This window comes from Lissotriton helveticus, chromosome 2_1, assembly GCF_964261635.1.
Source record: "Lissotriton helveticus chromosome 2_1, aLisHel1.1, whole genome shotgun sequence".
Lineage (NCBI taxonomy): Eukaryota > Metazoa > Chordata > Amphibia > Caudata > Salamandridae > Lissotriton > Lissotriton helveticus.
This window is the reverse complement of record NC_136059.1, coordinates 1,543,647,012-1,543,671,143: the sequence shown is the minus strand read 5'-3', so window position 1 is coordinate 1,543,671,143 and position 24,132 is coordinate 1,543,647,012. Positions and strand designations below refer to the sequence as shown.

At 43.9% G+C, this 24,132-nt stretch overlaps 1 long non-coding RNA gene across 1 annotated transcript in view; it reads right to left on the bottom strand.

Moving 5' to 3' along the window:
• The window catches only part of LOC144818771 (uncharacterized), a 59,578-nt gene extending 35,694 nt beyond the window's left edge, over positions 1–23,884 (bottom strand). Inside the window, exons 1-2 of the long non-coding RNA XR_013607161.1 lie at positions 23,758–23,884; positions 23,238–23,373 (exon numbers count right to left, since the gene is read on the bottom strand). This is a non-coding gene — a long non-coding RNA (uncharacterized LOC144818771). The remainder of the gene's footprint in view (positions 1–23,237; positions 23,374–23,757) is intronic.
• Positions 23,885–24,132: the final 248 nt, after the last annotated feature.

The window sequence follows — 24,132 nt, the reverse complement described above, 5'->3', positions numbered from 1 at the left end:
ATTTGGGGATATAAGAAAGCCAGGAGATCACTAAAGATGTTAAAAAATCAAATCGGATCAGGCGGTCTCAATTTCCCTGATCTGAAACTTTACTTTTGGGCCTCATTTATAAGGCGTATCAGATCTGTATTAGACTCAGAGAATCTGCTTTTCTACCACCATTTACTCTTAAAAGGAGATTCCAAACAATTTTTACTTCGTATCACCGACCCCAACTTCTATAAAAGGGTTAAATTTAAGACCGCACGGGATTTAGCAAAGATCTGGAAAGAGATACTCATCTACTGTAAAAGCAACATATATCATACCCAATTAACTTTATGGGATAATCCTGGACTACCTAACCTATTTAGTGATGGGGAATCCCGAAGGTGGCAATCGAAAGGTATCAAGGTACTAGGCGACTTATATACTTCTCAAGGTATAATGGATTTCCGTACTTTAAAACAAATATATGGACTGTCCGACGTACACGAGTTTAAATATAGGCAAATATACGATTTTTTTAGTGCGGAAGAACTGCATTAAAGCCTTATCGAGCGGGGGCATCTGGGATATCTTAAATTCAAAAAAGGAGAAATCAATAATTAGTTTGACATACAAGATCTTTACAGACTTAAGAACGGACGATAATGAAATAATAGCTAATAAATGGAATGTAAAACTGGGAATCAACGTAACAGGAAAACAAATAAGCAACTCGTACACTAACATTCATTATCATGTAAGATCTTCTAGTTTACGTTTACAGCAATATAGAACCATATATATGCTATACTATACACCAGAAAGGATTTCTAAATGGGCCCCCAATAACAATTTGGGAGAGAAAACCAAGTGCCCAAAATGCGATGAGTATGCAGCAGATCTTATACATATGCTGTTCACATGCCCAAAACTTGGGAAGTTCTGGGAAGAAGTGGGGAAAATATTAGTTATAAAAAAGGTTTCCAGCACTCCAATAACAGCCCCTATGGTTATATTAGGCCTACATACTACTAACCAACCACACTCTGTATTGCTATCTATTTTACTTTCCTGTGCTAAATTGACTCTAGCTAGAGCCTGGGTCAGCCCAAACCCACCCAACGCTTTGGAATGGTGGTATCTGGTTAACGAAATCAAAACTATGGAATGTGCGTTAGCAGAACTCAGAGGGGTCAAATCATTGCAGAAATATGAGAAAATCTGGGGGAAATTAGAATTGAATTGTACTGGCATTTAGTTTCGATTTATGTTGGGTACTGTCATTTTATGAGATGAGAACAGACTATGTATGTATATTATGAATCTGCTTAATTTGAAATAATATCGAATGTTCTTGTAACTTTATACCAGGTGAAAATAAATAAAATAAAAAAAAATAAAAAAGAATCTGTTGTAGATTCATTTGCTAGTTATATTCCTTCTAGTTTTTGGCTTGAAAAGTGCCACCATTTCTCCAACCGTAAGTGTGTCCAGAGTGACTCAATGATGTCAACCGGAAACCCACAAATTTGTTTCTAAGGCCTCCTCAAGTTGAGAACCTCAACATGGATCTGAGAATGAGATACAAAGAGGAGATATTAACATATTTTTGTTGCTTTATCGTAGTTGTCGGACAAAAAAAACATTTAAGTAGGACACTCGTGTCCCAGCAGGATCTTCAATGGTAACTTTTCCTTTTAATAATAAGGGACAGGAGACGTGTCACTGTCTGTAGGAGAAGTAAGCAGTCTTTTGGTTGGCGATCTCATGCCAAGGAGATGGGACAAAGCATACTACCCATAATATGTGTGATTCGCTAATCCTTTAGTATTCCCACCCACCTGTTACCCCCATTTTCATTTGTATCCAACGCCCCCATTGCCTGAGCAGCTCATGTGTTTTGTCTATGGGCCCCAGATTTTTTCATATTTCCATGGGCACCCTCTATCTTTGTACACATATTTTTCAGCTTGTTCACACCGGTCCAAATGAAACCTTCATTTACCCAAAGTCCGGTTCTCAGAACTGCCCCTCAGTCTAGCCACATCACGGAGAGCATTCAGTAGCTCTAAATCAAACTGTGCTTTCTTATGACTTGTTGGTGGGCTTTGTTCCATGTTCCAAATGAGTTAAGCATTTGAAACCTCTGAGATCTTGAGTACATTGTTGAGACCGTTAACTAATCCTCCCCCAAACCCTTATATTTTGGGACCTGCGCCGTATGGTGTAAAAGTCACCTGCCTGTCCACAGCCCCGGACGCAGACATCCTTTTCAATTTTCCCTACCCTTTTTAGCTTTTGTCCGGGTGTAATATACTCGATGCTGCACCCTTACCTGTATGTGTCTAGAACAGACATGAATCGCTACCTCTCTAGGATTTTTCAGGACACCTTCCCATTTGAAATCTTCCAATTCCCCTAGGTCTTCCACCCAGCAGTCTGAACAGAAAGCATTCATCAATTTCTTTAAAGCCCATTCCTAATAACTTCCAATTTAAACTACACGTTATTCCTGATCCTTCTGGGTAGCAGAGCACCAACTATCAATACCCTACAATGACCCTGCTACTGAAGTTTGCAAATCCTAAAGAACTCTACTTTCTTAAGTTGTAGTGCGTCAATGTTCCATTGCCTTTACAAAGGAAACCACATAAGATGATAATTGCGCAAAAGATACATTTTTTGTAACACTGTTCCTGATTGTAGTGTGCGTACACCTTCAATTAAGTGCCTAATCAAAATATTGACAAGACAAACAATAGATACATCCAGTAATTCCCCAAATATATAAATTACACAGCACTGAAATGCTGTGCATGAGTTCCACAGGGGAAACAACCGTTTACAACGCATGCATTACAATGCATGCTTTTACCCCGCATACCATTACAATGAAAATTGCTTGCTGTAGGGGGTATAAGGTGTTGGATATAACTCCAACACCTTCCCTACTGTTGCAGACTGGAGTTGGAATAGTAAATTATACTATTCCAAACTCCAGCGAACCCCGACAGCAAGTCTGGGTAAAAAATTGTGTTGCAACAGCATGCGGGGTAAAAGCATGCATTGTAACGTCATACCACCGTTTCACAGATCAAATGTTGTTTTTCAGAAACATGGGGAGATGGACTGCAAAGCATGTCTATAAAATAAATAATTGACTTAAAATACACAGTGAGATAAATTAAATTCAGTATTGAAATAGGATTAGGAAAGAAATATCGATAAGAGAATTGAACTAGGGCCAACTGCACTTTAGCTACATGAACTGAAACAGCATGAGGAAGGAGGGGGGGGGGGGGGGTCATGACCTAGGTTTGTCTCATGGATCCAGTCCTAGCCCCCCGTACTCGCCTACCAAAGACATCTAGGTTGATACTTCTCAACTGATAATGTCTAGATTAAGATATAGTCTAGTCTATGCATATGCTAGTACTTTGTAGGCAGTATGTTTGTGTTGTACTATGGCAAACTGGTATGTTGTCTCATGGATTGCTGTCTTGTTGGACCAAGAGGTGCACCCAAAGCACTACCCTCATAATGGTGAAAGGCTACTGCCTTTTCCAGGAGCTCAGTAGCACAAGCACGGTGGTGGCAGCATACCGTATAGTGAGCAGATGAAGTGAGCAGGGCCTTTTTTACCTGTATTACCGTAGTGAGGCCTACATGCTCACTCCTTTAAAGTTCTGTTGCTGTCTGCATAGCTCATCCTTGGCCTACATCATGTTAGTATGTAGCGCTAAGCAGCGTGTATATGTTGAATGCTTGTGCTGAGTGCACATGTGCCTGAGAATCATACAATACATGGAAGATTCTGATTCAGTTTTGGGAGACCATGGGCTAACTGAAGGAGCATGAAGAGGTAGAGGAATCCTTCAGATAGACTTGTGGATTGCTGTATTCCTGTGAGCTGTGTGGGGCAGACACAGGAGGAAAGAGAGCCAGGGCCATCAGTACAATTTAAACAGTGCTTTTTAATTCAGAGAAAGGTCACTGGAAAAGGATCTAGGCACATCTCAGGAAGGAGATGGGGCTGATAAGAGAATCATAAACAGTAGGGCTGTGACACTGGGGTAACCTTTTGATGCTCATATGACTATGGCTAACATCCAGGTGTGAACCTCTAGTCGCTCCCAAGGCATGCATTGTTGGGCTATCATATTTGGAGTCGCTCCTGCTGTGACAGTCTGCTTTCTGGAGGCACCGTAGAATAGTGGGCACTTCAAAAGAAGGCTGATCCCAACACGAACTTCAAAAACCCAGACCCTAAATCACATTTGGTGTCTGTAAATGGACTATAAGCTTGAAGCTCCCAAAATTGTCAACTGCCAAGCATTCAATTGGGCTCTGCAGAAGAAGGTGTGCAAACTTCTGCCTGTGAACAGGGCTGGAGGCTAAGGCCTGTCAGTCTCCTAGATGGTTGAGGGGCATCCAAAAACACCTGCCCCGTTGCCTGCCTGCTTGTGAAGACCTGTGTGCCTTGTGAGGAGGATGAGCGCGCTGGAGGGAGCGACATCTAGTGTGGGATCCTGGCGAGTGAATCCCTTTAGTGAGGTGTGAGGAGACTGCTGCTGCACCAATCCAGTTGTCGCGCATGTGCAGGGTCAACTCTGCGACCCCCGTATGCCAGAGAGGGCCACAGCACTTGTGCGTAGTAAAGTCGCCAGCCCCGTATGCCAGGTAGGGCCGTCGTGAAGATTACTGCCGGACCAAGCGATTTGTAGACCATGTGCAGAGGAAATTTTGATGAACTCTTGTGTGAGGAGAGGCCACCTTGAAAATTACTGTCAGGCCAATTGGGCCATAGTCTATGTATGGAGAAGTGTGGCTCACTGGTTAGAGCGGCAGACCCTGATGCAGAGGTCTAGCCCGGGACTATGGTTCAATTCCCCGCCTCAACGGGTCTTGGGCTCAAAAATTCCACGGACCTGATAATTCTCGCCTCGGTGCCTATTCCAATCATGGAGTGCCACTCTGCAACTCTGGGCAATAGCTTGCTTAATCTCCACAACGGCCCCCACAACGCTAAGGATGCCTGGCCTCCACCTTGGGGGTGCCCAGGAGTGGACACCTCACAGGGAAAGCCAGGATGGGTTCCACAGCGGTATTCGTACAAGCGCCTTGAGACCCTTGCGGGTGAGTAGTGCGCTATACAAGTATCAATTTTACGGAATAAGGTTGGTGAGGCAACCAGAAAGGACTAGGACCATTGCCTGGTTCAGGCCGCTGTGGTGAAGCTCAGAACCAGAGTAACCCACCTGTGGGAAGATTCAGAGGAACTTACTATCACATCCGGAGAAAGCACCGTGGGCGCCCAGCTGCTGCCCCTGCGGAGTCGCAAGTGCTACTCACCAACCAACACCAGCCGCTCCCCGCTGAGACTCCGGTCACATCATCCTTACAAGAGCAGGTATTACTGATTGTTGTACTGGAGGGCCCTGGGGACCTTGTTCTGCTACTTAGTGCTTTGGGCCCTGGAACACTTTTATAAGTTGGAGTGGGCACCTGAGACTTGGACTTCTAGTGGGGCTTAACTGGATTGTCGCCTGTAGTGAATAGGGAATAACCACTACCACTAGTGAGAGGAAATTGTGACTCTGGGACCTACCTATTGAACACTAGAGCCCCGACCTCCAGGGGCTGTGTATTTTTTGTGTGTGCTGTATTTCACTTTATATTTGCAAAGACTGCACCAGTCCAGCACAGTCAACAGTGCCGCTAGGGTTTAAGGTCCAGGTAAAAATGGAACACCTGCGGGTCACCTACATGCCTCCCTCCCACATGCCCATGCCTTCTATGCATTACAAACATAGGAAAGGAGCATTAGGAGATGGAGTGGCACAATGCCTCCTGACGCCCGCTCTCATACCACACCCTTACTATTTGCTTGTCACTTTTAAAATGGTAGACCTGGCAATCTACAAAACAATGATACAGTGTGAGGAGGGGGCAGGGCTTTGGAGGGCAGGGCCTAGTGCCTAGATTTACCTGAGTAGCAATGGATCCTCTACAAATCCTCCCCCATGCCCTCTCCACACCCGAAGAAGGATTTGCAATTCAGTAAGTCTCACATTTGCGAGAGATTGGGCTATTGGCATTGTAAATGACAATGCATTTTATTTATGTGTTTTGAAAACCTGTAAGCAGTGCGTAAACACGCACTTTGTACTTATCGTCCTTGCTCACGAGAAGCAAGGCTGGCAGTAAAAGAGGCACAGTTACTACCAGCCTTGTTTCTCGTGAGCAACGACTAGAAGAAGAAAGTGCGTGTTTATACACCGCTTGCAAGTTTTCAAAACACATAAATAAAAGGCATTGCCATTCACAATCCTAAAATCTCAAACTCTTGAAAATGCGGGACCTATTGCATTGCAAATGCTTGTTGAGCTCTGAGACGGAGACCGCAGTAGCCATAGGAAGGCAGGGACGTGACACCAGGCAGAGCGTTTTAAAAATAGGAGGGAGGAGGAGGCAATTGCAGCCAAAAGAGACCGCGGGCTTTAAATGCAGAGCTAATGTGGCAAGATAAGAGGAGATTTACAGCCATGTTTACAATGGAGCTGTGTAAACCATGAGCACTGGTCTCCAGTTCTCCAGCTTTAAGAAAGAAATGGTGCTCACAAGCTCTGAGTAACAACACGTGTAATGGGGGCAGTCCTTGAAAATGGGCAGAGCTTTTAAAGCCCATAGCCTGATTACAGCATGTCTTGCAGAGACAGTGCAAGCCCTGCCTAGGCTAAATCTAAAAATTCAACTAGTGACTGAGAATTGGGTTTTTTTCCTATCCGAAAATATAATTGGGATTGGTTAACGGAAATAGATTTGAAAGAGTACAATAGCTACTTTTATGGGTTGAATGGTTGAACTATATCGAGTTTTTATATTGTTTTACTTTTCGGACATATTGTTCTGTATGATATATTCTTACATCAAGTTAATTCGGTTGACGACTACTTTCTGCAGGGAGGAATATGGGCTTGTTTAACTTCGAGCAATGAAGCAGTGTAGTGACTGATATGGAAGAGGAGGCGGGACCCGAGAGCGCGCTGCAGGCGCATAAAACCCACGAGCCCCACTGGCAGAGCGGGGGACTTACCAGTAGTGTAAAAGTGCTTTCCTGATTGCTGTTTGCCAAAGGTCCACGAGAGCGTCGCAGTGTTGCCGCTGGAGGCGGAGCCCCTGTGGGTGTACCGCGCCGGTCATCAAATGGACCGAGAGGGTGAGTGAACTACCCTTCCCAGCTGCCCTGTGTCCAGGAAGAGGAGGCGGGACCCGAGAGCGCGCTGCAGGCGCATAAAACCAACGAGCCTCACCCGCGCCGCGGGTGCGCCGGGCGAAGCCCGGGCAAAGGGCGGGCCGTCTGAGGCCGTCCGAGGACGACGGAGGACGGGACGGGCCACCCTATTGATTTCTACGCAATCAGATACTCTGAGAGTAAGCCCTTTATATTTTCGATCAACCCCCATTAGGCCATTAATTGTCAACATACAGTTATGTCCACAAGGGGCAGTCGCAGCAAAACTGCTGCAGGAGTAGGGAAGGTTACTGGCCCAATCGATAACTTTATCCTCAGGGCCAACGAAGCCGTCGACCATGGAATATCTTTATTGGAACGTAGAGTTTCCCTGGAACTGGCTGAAGCCAGACGTTCTTCATTGGGCCTTCTCGCCTCAGCTAACACACCGATTAGGAACAACCCTGCCGTTGGTGTCCCTGTCGTTAGTGTTAGTGCAGAGATCCACACCCTGCCCAAAACTGTGGATTTATCAGTGACACGATTACTCTCAGACTCACTACGGAGTTTGGAGAAATCCCCCAACTTAGATGTCACTGATAACTTTAACACACAATTAGATCTCGTCACAAACTCTATTCCAGCAATGAGCATCCCTGAGAGCCTGCACACAACACCTACTGTGGAGCTCCAATTACTATCCATCCCGATAACAGACACCACACATGCTCTTGCCACTGACTCGATCCTGATTATAGATCCTGATTTGATGGCTACTAATTTATCCCCTCCCCGAGAATTGGTCACTGCACATATACTTGCGGACTCAACCCCTACTTCTAAAGTATTGCGAGGTTTAAGGGAGGGAGCTATACAGAAACAGAAACAGCCCCAAGGTTTAAATACATCTACATCCAAGGAAAACCCTCTACCCCAGAGAAAGCAGGGGAAAAACCTATTTAATAACTCTAAAAAAGTTAACAAAAAATCTAATACAGGGTTGGGTCATAAAGGAGACTTGCCCATCATGGAGTCATCATGTAAAGATTGTCCCTCAACAAACCAACTTATAATGAAGGTTGGGGAAAGTATAAGCGTCCATCTTGCTACCATAGAAAAGAGACTAGGGAATATAGAAAAACAACTAAATGAACTAAGTGCCCTAGTCAAAACCCCATCCCCAAAAGGAATACCAACTTCAGTGGCGACTAAACCGCATATTCAACAACCTTTGGGACAACCCGCGAAAAAACCAATTACAGACTCTAGTAAAACACCCAAGTTAACCTCACCCTTAAAGGGAGTCACGAAAAAACCGAACCCACCCACTATAAATACAAACACGCAGGGGAAACAATCTAACCCGACACAACCAAAGGGGGGTATTATTAACAACCATAAGGACAGTAATAAAGGAAATCAAGGAAGATTTCCTGCTAATTTGCCCCCTGGATCAAGTCCATATGTAGTGGTGATGACGGGAGTTCCCGAGTTATCAGATAGTACTGAAGAACCTACCTGGTCTCTATTAAATAAAGTCAGTTACTGGCTAAACAATAATAGACCCCTACCCCCATACTGTAAGAGCAACATTCTAACAGTTAGAAGAGTACCGTGGGTGGGCCATGAGACAAAGAAAACACATGGCGACTGTGTGATTATCAACTTTGATGACCCACGCACGGTAGAACATATCTGCTCATGGAGAAGTGAGGGGTATAGTGGAGGTATAGAGACAAGGCATCTTTCATTTTTCTATCCATCTAGGAATTCTGATAGGTTCAACCAGTACGACCATGCCTCTGATGGAGACTGGTGTCAGGTGGGGCAAAAAGATGTGGGAAACAACTGGGGTGAGCGGGGGCGAGATAACCATAGATATCCCCCAAGAAACACAATAAGTAGAGATGCCTTCTGGGGAATACCAGTCTTCAATAGATTCAGCACCCTAGAGATGGTTGACTGACTTTCACCAACACCCCGGCAACTGAACATTGAACTAGAGGGAACAAAACAGGGTTGCCCAACTGAGCTTTCTAAACACATAGAGGCGCATGAAAAGGAGAGCCTAAGTATACAACTGGCCCAAAACTGTTTGGGGCTGTCAGTAACAAGTGAAGATCAAGTAGTTGGTAATATTATAAGGCCTGTAACATCTAACCCCCCAGATCTCTACCCCCATACAAATTCTAACAGCATACTAAAGATCATCAGCTGGAACGTAGCTGGACTCCAACAGCGGGTATCGGACCAGGAATGGTTAAAATTTATATCCAACAGAGACATAATAATGTTACAAGAGACATGGGCTACTTCTGAAACAGTTATAGAGGGTTTTGAATGCCACAGCATTAGTGCACAGAAGCCAGTTTTTGGACGCCCCATGGGAGGCCTGCTGATTGGATTCAGGATAACTCTAGGGGGGGCTACCAAATTAATACCAACTAAGAGCCCAAACATTCAAATAATCGAGTTTACTTGTAGGTCATCGTTATATTTTATTAACTTCTATAATAACGATTTTCACTCGACCCCTAACAGGAATTATATAGAGCTATTTGAGAATATTACAAGAATAACCGAATCAGCTAATAACTGTGCGAACAATAGGATTATCCTAGCTGGAGACTTTAATGCCAAATTGGCGAAAACCAAAGCAGGCGCAATCCAATCAGATAGGGCAATCAAACGTGGGAACGAACTACAAAATTTTATAAACACTCACACCCTACTGAATATAATGGACACCTGCAAAAATAGTGAAACTGTATATATTCCAACTTTCAGAGGCAGAGATTTCTCCAGCACGGTAGATTATATTTTTACGTCTGCAGAACTATTAGATAAAGTTACCCAGGCAGGAGTTGTAGAAACAGCTTTCGGAGACCATAACGCATTGGAAATTAGTTTAAGATTGGGCCCGACTCAAGCACCGCCTCGCACCTTGGGAGCTAGGGATATTGTGCCATCAACTGATAACCTAAGGCTAAAGTGGAAAGGGGTGGACTGCGGATGCATTATGAACACAATCACAAGTAGCCACCAATCAATAGTCGACTCATGCTCACTTACTGATGGGAACCACCAAAGGATAGTCAAAGACTTTGCAAATCTTTGTAATGTTATTAAGACTCTTTTGACAGTCCCTAACAGAAAAAACAGTGACGAGCCTAGGTGGTTCGATAGTTGCTGTTCAGCGGCAAATAAGGCTCTTCGTAGGGCTTTAAATTCCAAACCGAGGAGTCAAGTAGATGTACGGTCCGCTAGGTTGGCTTATAAAATAGCCATAGGGACAAGGAAGGCCACTATGGTAGAGGACCACTGGAATGAACTAACAGTCTCTGCTGCTGTTGGAAACAGCGCAACCTTTTGGCCTGCTGTAAGGAAGATGCGGGACATGGGGAAACAGCTGTCAGTAACTAGCTGTACTATTTCTAGCCAGCATTGGGAGCAACATTTCTCCAAAATATACGCTAATCCTACCGACCCTACAGAAGATTACAGCCACGGCAAACTGAGCCCATTAGATATAACCCTGGGGGAGGTCGTTCTAGCCATCAATCAAAGCCTTGGGAACAAAGCACCGGGGCCGGATGGCTTCCCAATTGATTTAATCAAACACAAACCAGAATTTTGGGGGCCCATTCTGGTTAATGTTTTCAATTGTTTGCCGATGGGCGCCATCCCTGACACCTGGTCCACCAGCATAATAGTGCCCATCTACAAGAAAGGTGAAAGATCTGACCCTGCAAACTATAGGCCCATCTCACTTTTGGACAACACCTTGAAAATCCTGGGCCGGGTGCTGTATAATAGAGTGAATGATTGGGCCGAAAAAACAGGGGTGCTGGACAGATGTCAAATGGGCTTCAGAAGTAAGGTTGGGACAACAGAACAATGCCTGAATCTTAATCTTATAATAGGCAAATACACCATAGCTAGGGTTTCACCTATTTACCTAGCTTTTATGGACTTGTCGTCCGCCTTCGACCTAGTGAATAGGTCAAAATTGTGGGCGACACTCCTCTCCTATGGCCTTGACGAATCTTTGGTATATTTTCTAGCCTATCTACATGCGGACACTAAAGCCCAGGTACGAATTGGCATGGAGGGTGAGATTTCAGGGGCAATCAAGGTAGAAAGAGGTGTCCGACAGGGGTGCGTTTTAGCACCCCTGTTGTTCATCATTTATATAAACGGATTGACTGATTCCCTGAAAAAGATGACAACTGATGTCCCGAAAATCCAAGGGAAATTGCTACCCGCACTTCTGTATGCCGACGATGCGGTGATCATGGGCTTAACATCAAATGCCCTATGTGCCCTGGTCAAGAACTTTGCATATTTTATGGGGAACTTGGACCTGAAAGTGAATTTAAAAAAATCGTATATTATGACCTGCGGGCCAGGTGCCAAACAACTCAACTCCATCTCGATTGGTCAAGAGAAGCTGCACTCTACCAAATCATTCCCCTACTTAGGCATGGTCTTTGCTGCGAACGGCCTGTGGAGTGGGCATCTCGCCCACGCCACAGGCAAGTTCTCAAAGGCCATAAACTCAATTCTTTCCCTGCCACGGCCAAAGAGGTCAGAAACAATCAAGGCAATTGTGAAAATATACAGACTGCAATGTGTCCCGGTAGCAACCTATGGTGCTGAGATTTGGGGGACAGTGAAACCATCCAGCCTGCAGACCGAAGAAAATCGGCTATGTAGAAAACTTCTTGGAGCCCCAATCTCTTCATCCGGGTATATTTGCCACGCTGAACTCAATTTGCCTTATATAACTGATTTTATTGCCACGCGACCTACATTATTTTGGCTGGCGATTTGGACCAATGATCGTGCTATTTTAACACAGGAAATTGTGTCTGATTGTCTAGCATGTGACAAAGGCATGAGTATCCCGTGGCTCCGGGCGATAAAGGAAAGCCTAGACAAAATTGGCAAAATCCATCTTTTTAACGACCCCTCCAAGATCAAGAGTACAGATAAAAAGGATATACAAATTGAACTTTATGCCCTTTTCAGGGAAAAGAGGTTGGAGATAGAACTGCAAAAACAAACTGTCAAATCATATGTGAATAACATAAACAACGACCTATCTCCACAACAAATTCCTTTATATCTAAGACTCCCTATGACCAACTGGGAAAGATCGTTATTATATCGCTTAAGAGCTGGAACTATAAAATACTCACTTTGCTTTCCAATGGGCCACAGCACGATGAATTCTGGAACTGAGTTATGCCCCTGCCCTTGCGATGGTCATAGCAGACAAAATGACTTACATTTCTTTTATCATTGTAAATTTTTTATAAGATACATCAAGTGGTTTTTAGTCCCATATTTCAAAAAACAAAGACCAGTTTCCCTGATTCAATCTTATTCTATGCTTTTAAAATTAGAAAATGATGAACTGATTTTTCGTGTAAGTTCTTTTTTGAAAGTCATCTTCTCTGCACGAAAATCAATGGAACCTCCATGAAATGCTTATGTGCTTTAAAGTCCCCTCTGCCTTGCACTTTAGCAAACCGAATTGCACCTTAGTAGCTGAACTATACTGATCATTTACATTAATGCTTGGAAAACATCTGTGGTTTTTAACTATTTGTGGAAATTGTTTAATTATTTTAAACATGTATTTTTATGTAAATGTGTGGCTTTTATGGATTTTTTGCAATCCGAATAAAGTATTTTTGAATTGAAATTGACTGATATGTTACTCGTAAGTGCATTGATGTGTTCAACATTTTCTTACAAGCAATTCGGTGGTGGCTTTGGTAACAGGCAAATCATTTGCATTTTGGAGAGGTGGCAGTACCAGCAAACAAGATGGTTAACCAGAGCTGGATTGTTTTAAGGGGATGCAATAAGCATACAAATTCAAGAAAAGGGGGAGGGACTCATTGATGTGGGTTCATTCACCTATTGTAAATGTAAATGTGGTACGGAGTGGAGTGCAGTGCCGCGTTTTGCGAGGAGCAGGGAGCAGAGGGGGGGGGGCGGACTGCAGAGGTGTTTTGGCCGCCGAGCACTGTGGAAACTGCCACCGGCGACGTTGCAGCTGGAGGCGCCACCGGCAGCGGAGGACCACGGCCAGGCCTGGCCCCTACTAGGTCCCCCAAACCAGGCACTGGATGGAGTCCTGAGGTTCGTGCTTCCCGCGCTCATTGGCTGCCTGCCTGTGTTGTGCTGACGCAGCTTACTGCCGCTCACCACCGTCTCCACTGCAGCCCAGCTTTTGATGGTCAGCGGGGCTGCTTGGAGGTGAACCTTGTTTTCGGGGGGCCCGCCTGCCTGCCTTGGACAGCAGAGCGCTGTAGCCACTGTGGGGGCTGCGGCTTCGGCTGCGGCTTCGGCAGTCTTGTGTGGAGTTTCCTCCCCCGGACCTAGAGGTGAGGCGCGGTGGGGCGAGGGCGACCCCCTTTCATTAATCAATCGGCCGGCCTGTCTGCAGCTTGTAACCCCCCCTTCGGTAGTGCCGGAGGTTGGGCTGAGAATACCTGAACTCATTATGGTCGGGGTAAACCAGACATCCAGCCCTCACAGACCGCCCCCCTTATTGGAACACCCGATGTTGAGACTATAGTTTGTGATTTAAGTGTGGATAACCTGGCCTCGCTGTCCTGTCAAGAAGAGATACCTAGTACAAGAGCTCAACAGACCAAGGGTAGACGAAGCACCAAGAAGTGTATAGACATGTTATTAACTCACCCTTACATACGGAAGAAGTAATACTGAATAAACTGAGTGTTAAACTGGAGGAAATGTTTAGTTCACGACTGGAGCCTGTCTTGGTAGGCATTGCAAAAGATATTGTGGACACATTAAACACCTGTGTTGCGGGACTACTTAAGAGATGTGACGCTGATGATACCTTTGTGCAAGAATATCGTGGGCTGCATGTTCCAGTAAAATGCCCTCAGAAATTACATAATACCGGTATAGGGCATAAGGAGAATGATGTGACCAAAGTGAGGTTAAGTAACATACAAACTAGGGTAAATTCATCTTTAGTCAACAAAGCCTCAAGTGTTACCCCTATGCTCCCATCCCTCATGGAATTGCTACTAGAAAAGGTTAATAGGCAAAAGCCGGTAGACAGCCACTTGACTACCAACATGATAGCCTCAGCACCATGTGAGACTAAGTTGCATCTTCCCCCTGAAGCAGCCCCTTTAGTGGCAGTTCCGCCGCTAGGGCTGAATGGTAGAGAAAGCACACAGGAGCTCCTGAGAAAATCGAGATATTGGTGCAGGCAGTACTCCAGTGGTGACACAGATATTTCCTCCAGTATTAGTATGGTAAGAAGGGTAGGGTGGGTTGGTCCACGCCAAAAGAGTTTAGAAGGGGACTGCATTGTTATACATTTTAACAAATACAATGTTGTAGTTAGTTTATTTTGGGATGGATCTGACTTGTCAAATACCAGTATTAGGCCGCTCCCCTTAGGTTTTTTCACCCCCTCAATTAAAACAGGCATGGTACCCTGCTTCTCGGATAGGTAAACCCCTTGTCATAATGATACCCACCCTTTACAGATCGCTCCAGTGGCCCGGAATACACTCCTAAGGCCTGATAGTCCGATGGACTCGGGCTTACCACTAACCAATCGTTTTTTCCCCTTATCCCAATTGGAGGAGAACGATTGACTAGGATTCACTCCAGGGCCAGTTGTAACAGCTCAGACTCTTGCTCCTATCTGTAGAATTTTAAGTTGGAATGTTGCCAGGATAAGGTCAAAACTGGAAATGAAAACTGGGTGGGATTTTTAAAATCTTTTGACATTCTAGCTCTCCAAGAGACATGGGACTCATCAGACAGTTTCTCTTTAGATGGATACATCCATTTTTGCATTCCTGCAAAGTCTGGCATGGTGGGCAGAGCTAAGGGGGGCTTAATTATTTTTTTTACACTTGAGCTGAAAGGTTCCCTCATACAACTTGACTGAGGCTGCCAAAATTGTGGAACTGTCAGCCCCTCAAACTTCTAAATTACTATTTATTAACTTTTATAATTCTTGTGAGAGTGATTATATTAATCAAAACTTAGTTTTATTAGACATTTTTTTGTCAGCATACAGTTTAAAATCAAATACTTTTGAGGTCGTACTCATGGGTGATTTTAATATTCACCCATGTGCTCAATATTGTGTCAGTGTAGAATATGAAGGACATCTATATTCGGTGCCTGCACACTTTGAACATACTAAGCAAGGGGAGGCACTGGAAAGTTTTTTGGCCACCTCAAACCTTTATGAGTCAGGTTGTGGGGAGGTTGGCCCAAGGGCTCCCACGTTCAAAGGTAAAGACTCTGGTACAGTTATAGAATATATTTTTGTGACATCTTTTGTTTTATCTAGGGTTTTAAAGTATAAGGTTGAGGTTTCTGTTTTTAGTGATCACAATCCTGTGATAATGGAGGTGTTCCCAGGGGACCTTCTGGACTTTAAGGTAGCAATGCATAGGGGTGGGACTGATGTGACCCCGAAAGATCAGGGCAGAAGACTTAAGTGGACCAAAGTGGTTCCGGAAACTTTTTTGCAGGAAGTTCTGACCAGGGTTGAACCTGAGGTGGCCACATGTTTGAATAAAAAGGCAACAGGTTTACAGATAGTCGGTGCTTTTGATACCATCTGTACACAAATAAATAATAGCCTGATGGACAGAAATAAACAGGAGAGACATAAAGGTAAAAGATGGTTCAACAGTAGCTGCTCTAAGGCACACTCTGCCCTACTTAGGGCCCTGAAAGCTAGTTCCAGAGACAGGGAACTGAGAGCAAGACTGAGGATATTATACAAACAAGCTATCCGAGCAAGAAAACAGGAAATAAAAAAGGAAGCTTGTAGTAAACTCCTGTCAGTTGAGGTCCTGAGAGACAGTGGGAAATTTTGGTCCACTATAAATCAGCCTCTGTTCCCGAATGACTAGAATTCTCCTCTTGATTGCAATATTATAGATGATCGTTGGATACCCCATTTTGCCAATATCTATGGGTCCATAAGACATGAGAATCCTACAGAGGCTACCGTGTTCCAAAATGTAACTGCCCCAGTGGTCTTCCAGGTCATAGAAGTGGAAAGGGCCATAGAAGAGATGTCAAAGAATAAGGCTCCAGGCCCTGATGGGGTCCCTGCTGATTTGTTTAAGTGCGCCCCTAAATCCTGGGCAAAAATCTTGACCAACGTGTTTAATGCCTCAGGCCCAAACAGTTTGCCTGTATCCTGGACTAAATCCATTATCATTCCGGTTTTTAAAAAGGGGGACAGGCAAGACCCCTCTTGCTATAGGCCTATCTCCCTGATAGACTCCGCAGTTAAAATCTTGGGATGTGTTATCCTGCACAAACTGACGGAGTGGCTGGAAGATAGAGGGGTCTTGTCAAATGTCCAATATGGTTTTAGAGCAAAAAGGAGTACCCTCGACCAATGTCTTAATTTACAACTTTTAATTAGTAAATACACCAAAGCCAAGGAGGGGTCGTTGTATATGGGATTTAGGACCTCTCCTCCGCATTTATCCTGGTGAACAGGTCAAAGCTGTGGCAAATTTTATTAGACATGGGTATTGACCCGTCCCTAGTTAATTTTTTAGCTGACCTTCACTGTGGTCTTTTAGCTTCTGTTAGGGCTACCTCGGAAGGGCGTTGCACAAGTCACTTTAGGTCAGAGAGGAGGGTCAGACAGGGGTGCATTATGGCCCCTCTTCTCTTCACGTTATATATTAATGCATTAGAGCCAGCTCTAAGGGAGGCATCCCGGGATGTACCGTGTATAGGATACATGGTTATTCCAGTTCTCCTCTATGCGGACGACGCCGTTCTTATCGCTCGCTCGGGGATAGGTCTACAAAGGCTGCTAAATACATTTGGCAGTTTTGTGGAGACCTTGGACCTGAAAATAAACACAAAAAAATCCCAAGTCATGACTGTAGGGGAATGTAGCAGAAGGAAAAAAGTGAAAACTTTCTTTTGTGGAGGTGAAGAAGTCAGAAGGGTCCCAATTTTTACTTACTAAGGGGTCCTCTTTGACGAAACAGGGAATTGGGGTCCCCAACAAAAAAACAGAAGTAATGTGTTTGCTAGATCCACCTCAGCACTCCTGGGATTCACAAAAAAACGGGGGGCTAGACCAGTGGAGGCAATACTGAAGGTGTATAAAGCTAAATGTCTAGCGGTTGCCACTTATGGCTCCTCGATATGGGGCTATTCCCCCCCAAGACAGAATTCAGGTGACTGAAAATACATTTCTAAGGTTGGTTTTAACAGTGCCACAGTCTATTACCACTTATACCATTCACACAGAGTTGGGGGTGGGGTAGGTTACAGATTTAATAAAAATCGCCCCCCTGTCCTGCTGGCTGAAGACCTGGCTTAACCAGGAAATTTCCCTGAATCATATGATCCTTAAAGATTGCCTCTTGTTGGATAAAGCCAGTAGGATCCCATGGTTGGTGTACATTAAATCAAGCTTCCTTAAAATAGGGCGACCTGAGCTTTTTTCCTCTCCAGAGATTATTACAAGAGAAGATGTTTTACAGACAAAAAATGCTTTGTTGAATCTGTTGTCGCTAGAGAGGGAGGAGGTGGAAATGAGGAAACCTACTGTTAGAGCGAATTATGTTTTAGCTAGCTCCTCTGGACTTGAGCCCTATCTTACTATTGTGAATCGCCCTTTTCATCGCATCTGCTAACCAGATTTCGTTTTAACTTGATTCATTTGACATTAGGCTGTTTTCCCACGGGGGGGGGGGGGCACTCCAGAAAATTCTAGCCCTTGTAAATGTGATAATTTCTCGGCACAGGACACCTTGCACTTTATTATGTTTTGCGAATACTACGCGGACATTAGGAAGAAGTTTTTGCTCCCAATTTTGAGGGAGGCAGGGTTTTTACAGGTCAGGCCTGCTCCTCCTGTATTTACAATTGCTAAATAGTCCCCGTATTATATTCCATGTTGCAAGTTTTTTAGTAACTGGTGTGCAGATTAAGAACAAGAGCATTTGTGCCCCGTCTATCTTAGGCTGACTTTGATTGGAATGAATTCATTTTAGATTTACGGCACTAATGTAATTGAGATTTTTGTATTTTACTAGTGATTAATTTTTATCAAATTTTGTCTGAATATTTAATATGTATAATTATTGTTGTATATGTTATTTGAATATAAATGTACCTCTGTCTTTTTATGGTATTAATTTATCGAATAAAAGTAATTTGACTGACTAACTGAAAGCAAGGATCAGTTTGACCCCATCGCCAAAGTCGCATCAATTTTTGTCATCTACGCCCCACACTACTGAAATAGCACTCAGACAAGAGTTGGGAAACATAAAGGAACGACGTAAGTCGGACGAAGGTGATTGGAATAATTTATTAATTAACCATACACAACAAACTCCGGTGAAACTTAGGCTGAATTCCCTAGACTCCCCTTCATCATAGAACATTTTACCAGAGAACATAGAGTTGAAAGGGACCCAGGGCAGCGAGGCCCTTTTATCAACACCCGATTTAGGAATCCCAACCAACGTTCATCAACAGCTGAACTCTGAAAACGCATGGGCCAGTTTACTCAAGACAGTGCAACTCTTAGTGGAAGCACTCCAGTATCAGTCAGATAAAATGGATGCCCAGTTAACCTTATTAAATACATTGGCAGTGTTTGTGGCGGCAATCGCCTTGAATCTGCTCTTTCAGAGCTCACTTGGGAAACAACAGGACTGGGAGATAAATTGTGGCTGAGGCCCAATAGTTGATAAACTCACCTCACTCCCCTTGATTCTGGAGGACTTCTGTGCCCAAATTAAAGAGTCAGCACGGAAAAACGTCGAGCCTAGTGAAAAGGCCACCTACTCCACTGAGATCAAGCATAGATCAATTACAAACAACATGAGAGACCCAGGTCTGACAAATCCTACCTCAAACACTATTTGCACAGGTTGGGGAAAAAAAGACGAGAGTTCTAAGAAACAGGAACCATTAACTGTACTCTCCCAGGGCTTGGATCAAGAACTGGCAGAATCAGGAGTAACTTCTAATGCCAAACAAAGGCGAGCGCAAAGGAGAAAGGGCAGAAATCAAAACAACCAACACAAATAAGGAGGATTTTGCCTGTTTCTTCAGGCAGTTACCAACTGCAAAACCTGGCCTATCTAATCAGACCAGAGGGAACGGACAAAATTCAATCAGATGTACCGTGCACCAGGCAGATGTTGGTCTCAAACTCCAAGCAAGAGTCGGCTCCCAGGGGTTCCCTGCAACAAAACCTATCAGGGGAAGAAGGAGGAACACAAAATAAAGGATTACAACCTACCCATGGAAGAAGCAGAAAATCAGTTACTGCGATGCTGAACAAAACCAGAAGGAACAATCATACAGCATTATTCCCCCAGACAAACATCTGTAGGACCCATGGTCAAAGAAATTAAATCCTCCACAATTATACCGGTTAGCCAGCCTGACCAGCAAATAGAGAGGGTTTTAAACTATCCGCCCATCCCTGTATCCAAAATTGGAGGAGTTGAACATATTGAACTTAAAAATGGAAACTTAAGACCCGCCTGCGCCGAAACTTTGGGTCAGCTTTGTTCTGGGCCAGTTACAAATTTAACTCTAGATGCCCAGAGTAGGTCAGAACCAAATATAAAGCCACCTAAAGCAAGCACAAGCACCTGTGAGTCTATTAATCAACCACATGTAGATAACCTAGGAAATGATCCATACAGGAATATGAAAACACTAGAATTTGCACCAGCCTGAGGGGCGCACGACATACTAAATCGTGGGAATATTCTCTGCTTATTCTCACATATTCCCTCAATAATGGAGGTAAACTCAACGGACCTGGTTTCAGTAGAGTTCATCAGCCATGGAGACCTTAGGGAGAGTGAGATTACCTGGACAATATGGAGGTCAGAATGTATTGCACAAAACTTTTTATTGGAAGCCTCGACATTTGAAAATTGGGGCATAAAAATAAAAATTATTACATCACCTAGTTATCCAGCACCATTATTACAGAGCCAAAGAGATAGTCGGCTGACAGAACGATATTCCCCTAAATCAATTTTGAGAGGGGCAAGGGGACCCTCGCCGGTCAGCTTGAGCCAGCCACAGGACAAAGGCAGACATCATCAGTTTCATCTTCTTCAAGGCCTCTGTCAAGAAGACTCAGGATGGCGCATGAGGATAATTTCCAATCAAGGAACATCCAGATGACAGAACGGCAGGTACAACATCTTGGAAGGTGATACAAACTTATTACGGATATGCTCCTGGAACATCAACGGGCTAAATAGCAAATCGTCGCACCATGCCTTCATGAATTATCTAATGTCATTCCACATCATCGCTTTCCAGGAGACATGGATGACGGACCCACCACATATACAAGGATATTTACGGTTTTATGCTTCGGCTCTCAAGAAAGAAACATTTGGCCATCTGCAGGGAGGCCTGGTGATCTACGCAAGTAACACCTGCGCAAATTCTGTCCATCTAGTGGCCTTAACTACACCGATATCCATTGCTATCAAAATCTTCTCTATAAAGGGGGGACCAGGGAATAGACACAACGAGATAGTAATAATAAACACATATATACATCCAAAGAGGAAAACTAAAGAAGCAAAGCAATTAGTCAACAGTCTTGTATGAGTGATGTTAATACACCAGACATGATATTGACAGGAGACTTCAATTTACATCTACTTGGACCATCTAAAGCGGAAGAAGTCTTTTTACTTAACCAGTTATGGAACATCCCGTAACAGAGAACCAACTCAACAGCAGTTCCATCAAAAGTTGGTCAACTTCTTATAGAGGATCTTGAACATCTTATGTTGCGAGCAGCAAATGGCAGAACCACAGGTGATATACCTCCTGCATTCACCCATCAATCTCAGAAAAAAAGTTCAACGCTGGACTACACTTTTGTATCCCTAACTCTCTTTAAAGAAATCTTCTCATTCAATATGGGTGACAAACTAGATAGCGATCATTGTCCCCAGGAACTTATATTGCGCACAAACATCTTAAGATCAATGAAATGGAAAGTCTTACCAGGCACTACTGCTACTATTAACTTTAGAAAAATAAAATTTACGCTAGGAACACAAGATAATTTTCAGGAAGCTGCTAAACTCTTATTTGAATCACGGGAAGGGGACAACGAAATAGAGAAATGGACAAATTATACGCATGCCTTGGTAACAGCTTTCTCTGCCCCAATTAAATCTAAACCATAGCAGGGCCCCACCAATTTCACCATGCCACAAAAGAGCAAGATTAAATCCATTAAAAAGAATATCAATTACTCTTTACGGCAGGTGCGACGGTATCCAACTGACATCATAAAACTAGCTGAACTACGACAGCAGAAACTACACCTAAAGCAAGTAATTTGGGAAACTAGGCATGACAACGAGAATATCTTATGGGCGAAATTACATGCGGATGCTAAGTTGAAAAACGGTGCAAGATTCTGGGAAACGATAAAAAGATTTACTCATCCAATGCATGAGGGTCTGTCTTCAAATATATCTGAGGATGACTGGGCCACTTTCCTTGGAAATCATTTTCATCAAGGGAACAACTTACTGCAAGCTGAAACTATCATGGACTACGCCCGGCAGTCGAGGATTCGGAGTCGTCAATCGAATGAGGGAAATGTAACTCCGGAGGAACTCACTGAAGGAGAATCACTGGGACTTACTCCTTTAATTGATTACACAAAATCATTCAATAAATACATTAAGAAGGGAAGGCAAGAAGGGGCACCGGGGCCAAATGGAATCCCACCTGTGCATTACAAACAAGATGCAGAATACTGGGCGAAGGCACTTAGTCCTCTGTTCCGGGAGATAAGAACAACAGGCCGTCTTCCTCCTTCATGGCGGACCTCGATAATTTCGCCAATCTTTAAATCAGGTGACCAGACTCAACCTAAGAACTACCGGTTAGTTGCCCTTCTGGACAACGAGGCAAAATACTTTGCCGGGACGCTGCTAGACGAACTTCAACTCTGGGCGGAAGACAATTCAATCATCCCCCTAAACCAAACCGGCTTTTCTAAATCTGTTGGGACCACAACAAACATAACAACAATGGCTCTGCTAATTGAGAAGGCCGAGAGCACAAGAAGTCCACTACATTTGTGCTTCATCGATTATCGGGCAGTTTTTGACCACGTAAACCGACATAAACTTTGGTTGAAACTGGCAGGCTGGGGCATTCATCTATTCCACACAGGAGCCTAGAGGGAAAAAGGAGACCAGGGTTGCCCTCCACTCATAAGTCATCAATATAAAAAAAAAGTCTCTTAGACACTAAATGTCGGTATTAATAGTTTAGCAGTGGAAAGAACATGTATCAAATTCCACTACTACACCCAACAAACTTACTAATTTGATCTTTGGGTGTGTTACCGCTTCTTGTCCAATTATCATGGCTTTAAAAAAAAATTGGGAGAGATTCCTTGTAAGCATCAAAATGACAGTCAGTCAGAGCCAAAAAAAATGTCTGGATCAACCATTCCCACAGTACATCAAGACACAAACAAAGAGTTTTGTGAAAAAATGTGTAACAAACAAAATGACCCCTCACGGGCGCACCACCCTCGGGGCAACTTGCAGGTACTCACCAGGTTGGCCCCTTTCTCATCACTGGCAGTCATTTCGTTCAAAAATAAATGAAACCGTGTCCAAAAACAACAAACTGAAAAGTGTATATAGTGCAGAAGAGTGAACAGCATTCACTCCTTGTGATAAAATCAGCAAACACACCTATCTCACAATTTTATTCTGGTTTACGAGGTGTGGTTTGTTGAATTAAAAAGGCTGGTAGCTAACTGCGCATACCATTACCTATAGCCAACATGTTTCTCTGCCTTTAAAATTTTCGGCAGATTCATCAGGGCTCAACACCTTGTCACCGCACCAGTGTTGGACACCTTGTTCTCTGTGACTGTCAAATTGAAAGAATACACAAATTAAAAAATTAAAGACACCAAAGGCACCCCTTCCGAATATACCTTTATCTGCCCGACTGTTTATGATCATTACCCTCTTCCAGCTCACTTCTCTCATACCAGCCGTAGAGGTAAAAATCTGAGCTCCTCATGTGAGCTTTTCTTTAGATAAAATGGCCCATGCGATTGTCTCATCAATCTAAAAAAAGGCAAAAACACATATCAAGAGTCATACTTTCGACCCCAAGGTGTATTTCCCTAACACTAACTGACAACCGCACTCTCTGCTCGTCCACAAATGAATGCACAGACTATCTACACTTCTCACAAATTACAAAATTAGTGTGACCGGCACGCAGTCATAAATTTAAACAAACTATTGTTGTTCCGATAAACACATTTCTTTGTCTATGTACAAAAGCACAGTGCTCCAACACAATTTCCAGGAAGCTGCCAAAGTGCTGGGCTCGGTTCAAGATGTGATGTAGCCCCCCACATTAAGTCTCGTGTGGCTAACATCAGTGCTGGAACAACGCGCCCGGGTGTCCTTACTAAGGTCTGGAAACCACCCCACTCTCCTCACCGTACAGAGCCTTTCGGAGCTCTCTGTCTCCGTCAAAGTCCACAAACAAACGGCCTGCCTATAAAAGTCAGGAAGCGAGCAATGCTTGTTTCTGGCGATCACGTGACCGGCGTCCTCCACGTCCGGCGCCATTACTGCTTTGGATCAAGCACTGAAACGCTTCGCTCTACCCGATCACATGGCCGGCGTCCTCAACGAAGGCGCCATAGCTGTTTGGGATCAAAACATGCAAAAAGCCCGGCTATGCAAAATGCAATAAAGTTAATGCCCAACAAAAAGAAAGACCTGCGTGTTTTTCACCCAACCTCATTATAAAAGCTTCTAATTCTAGAACATATCAATATGCGAACAAGTAGATAGTTCTTTTCTTCGCCT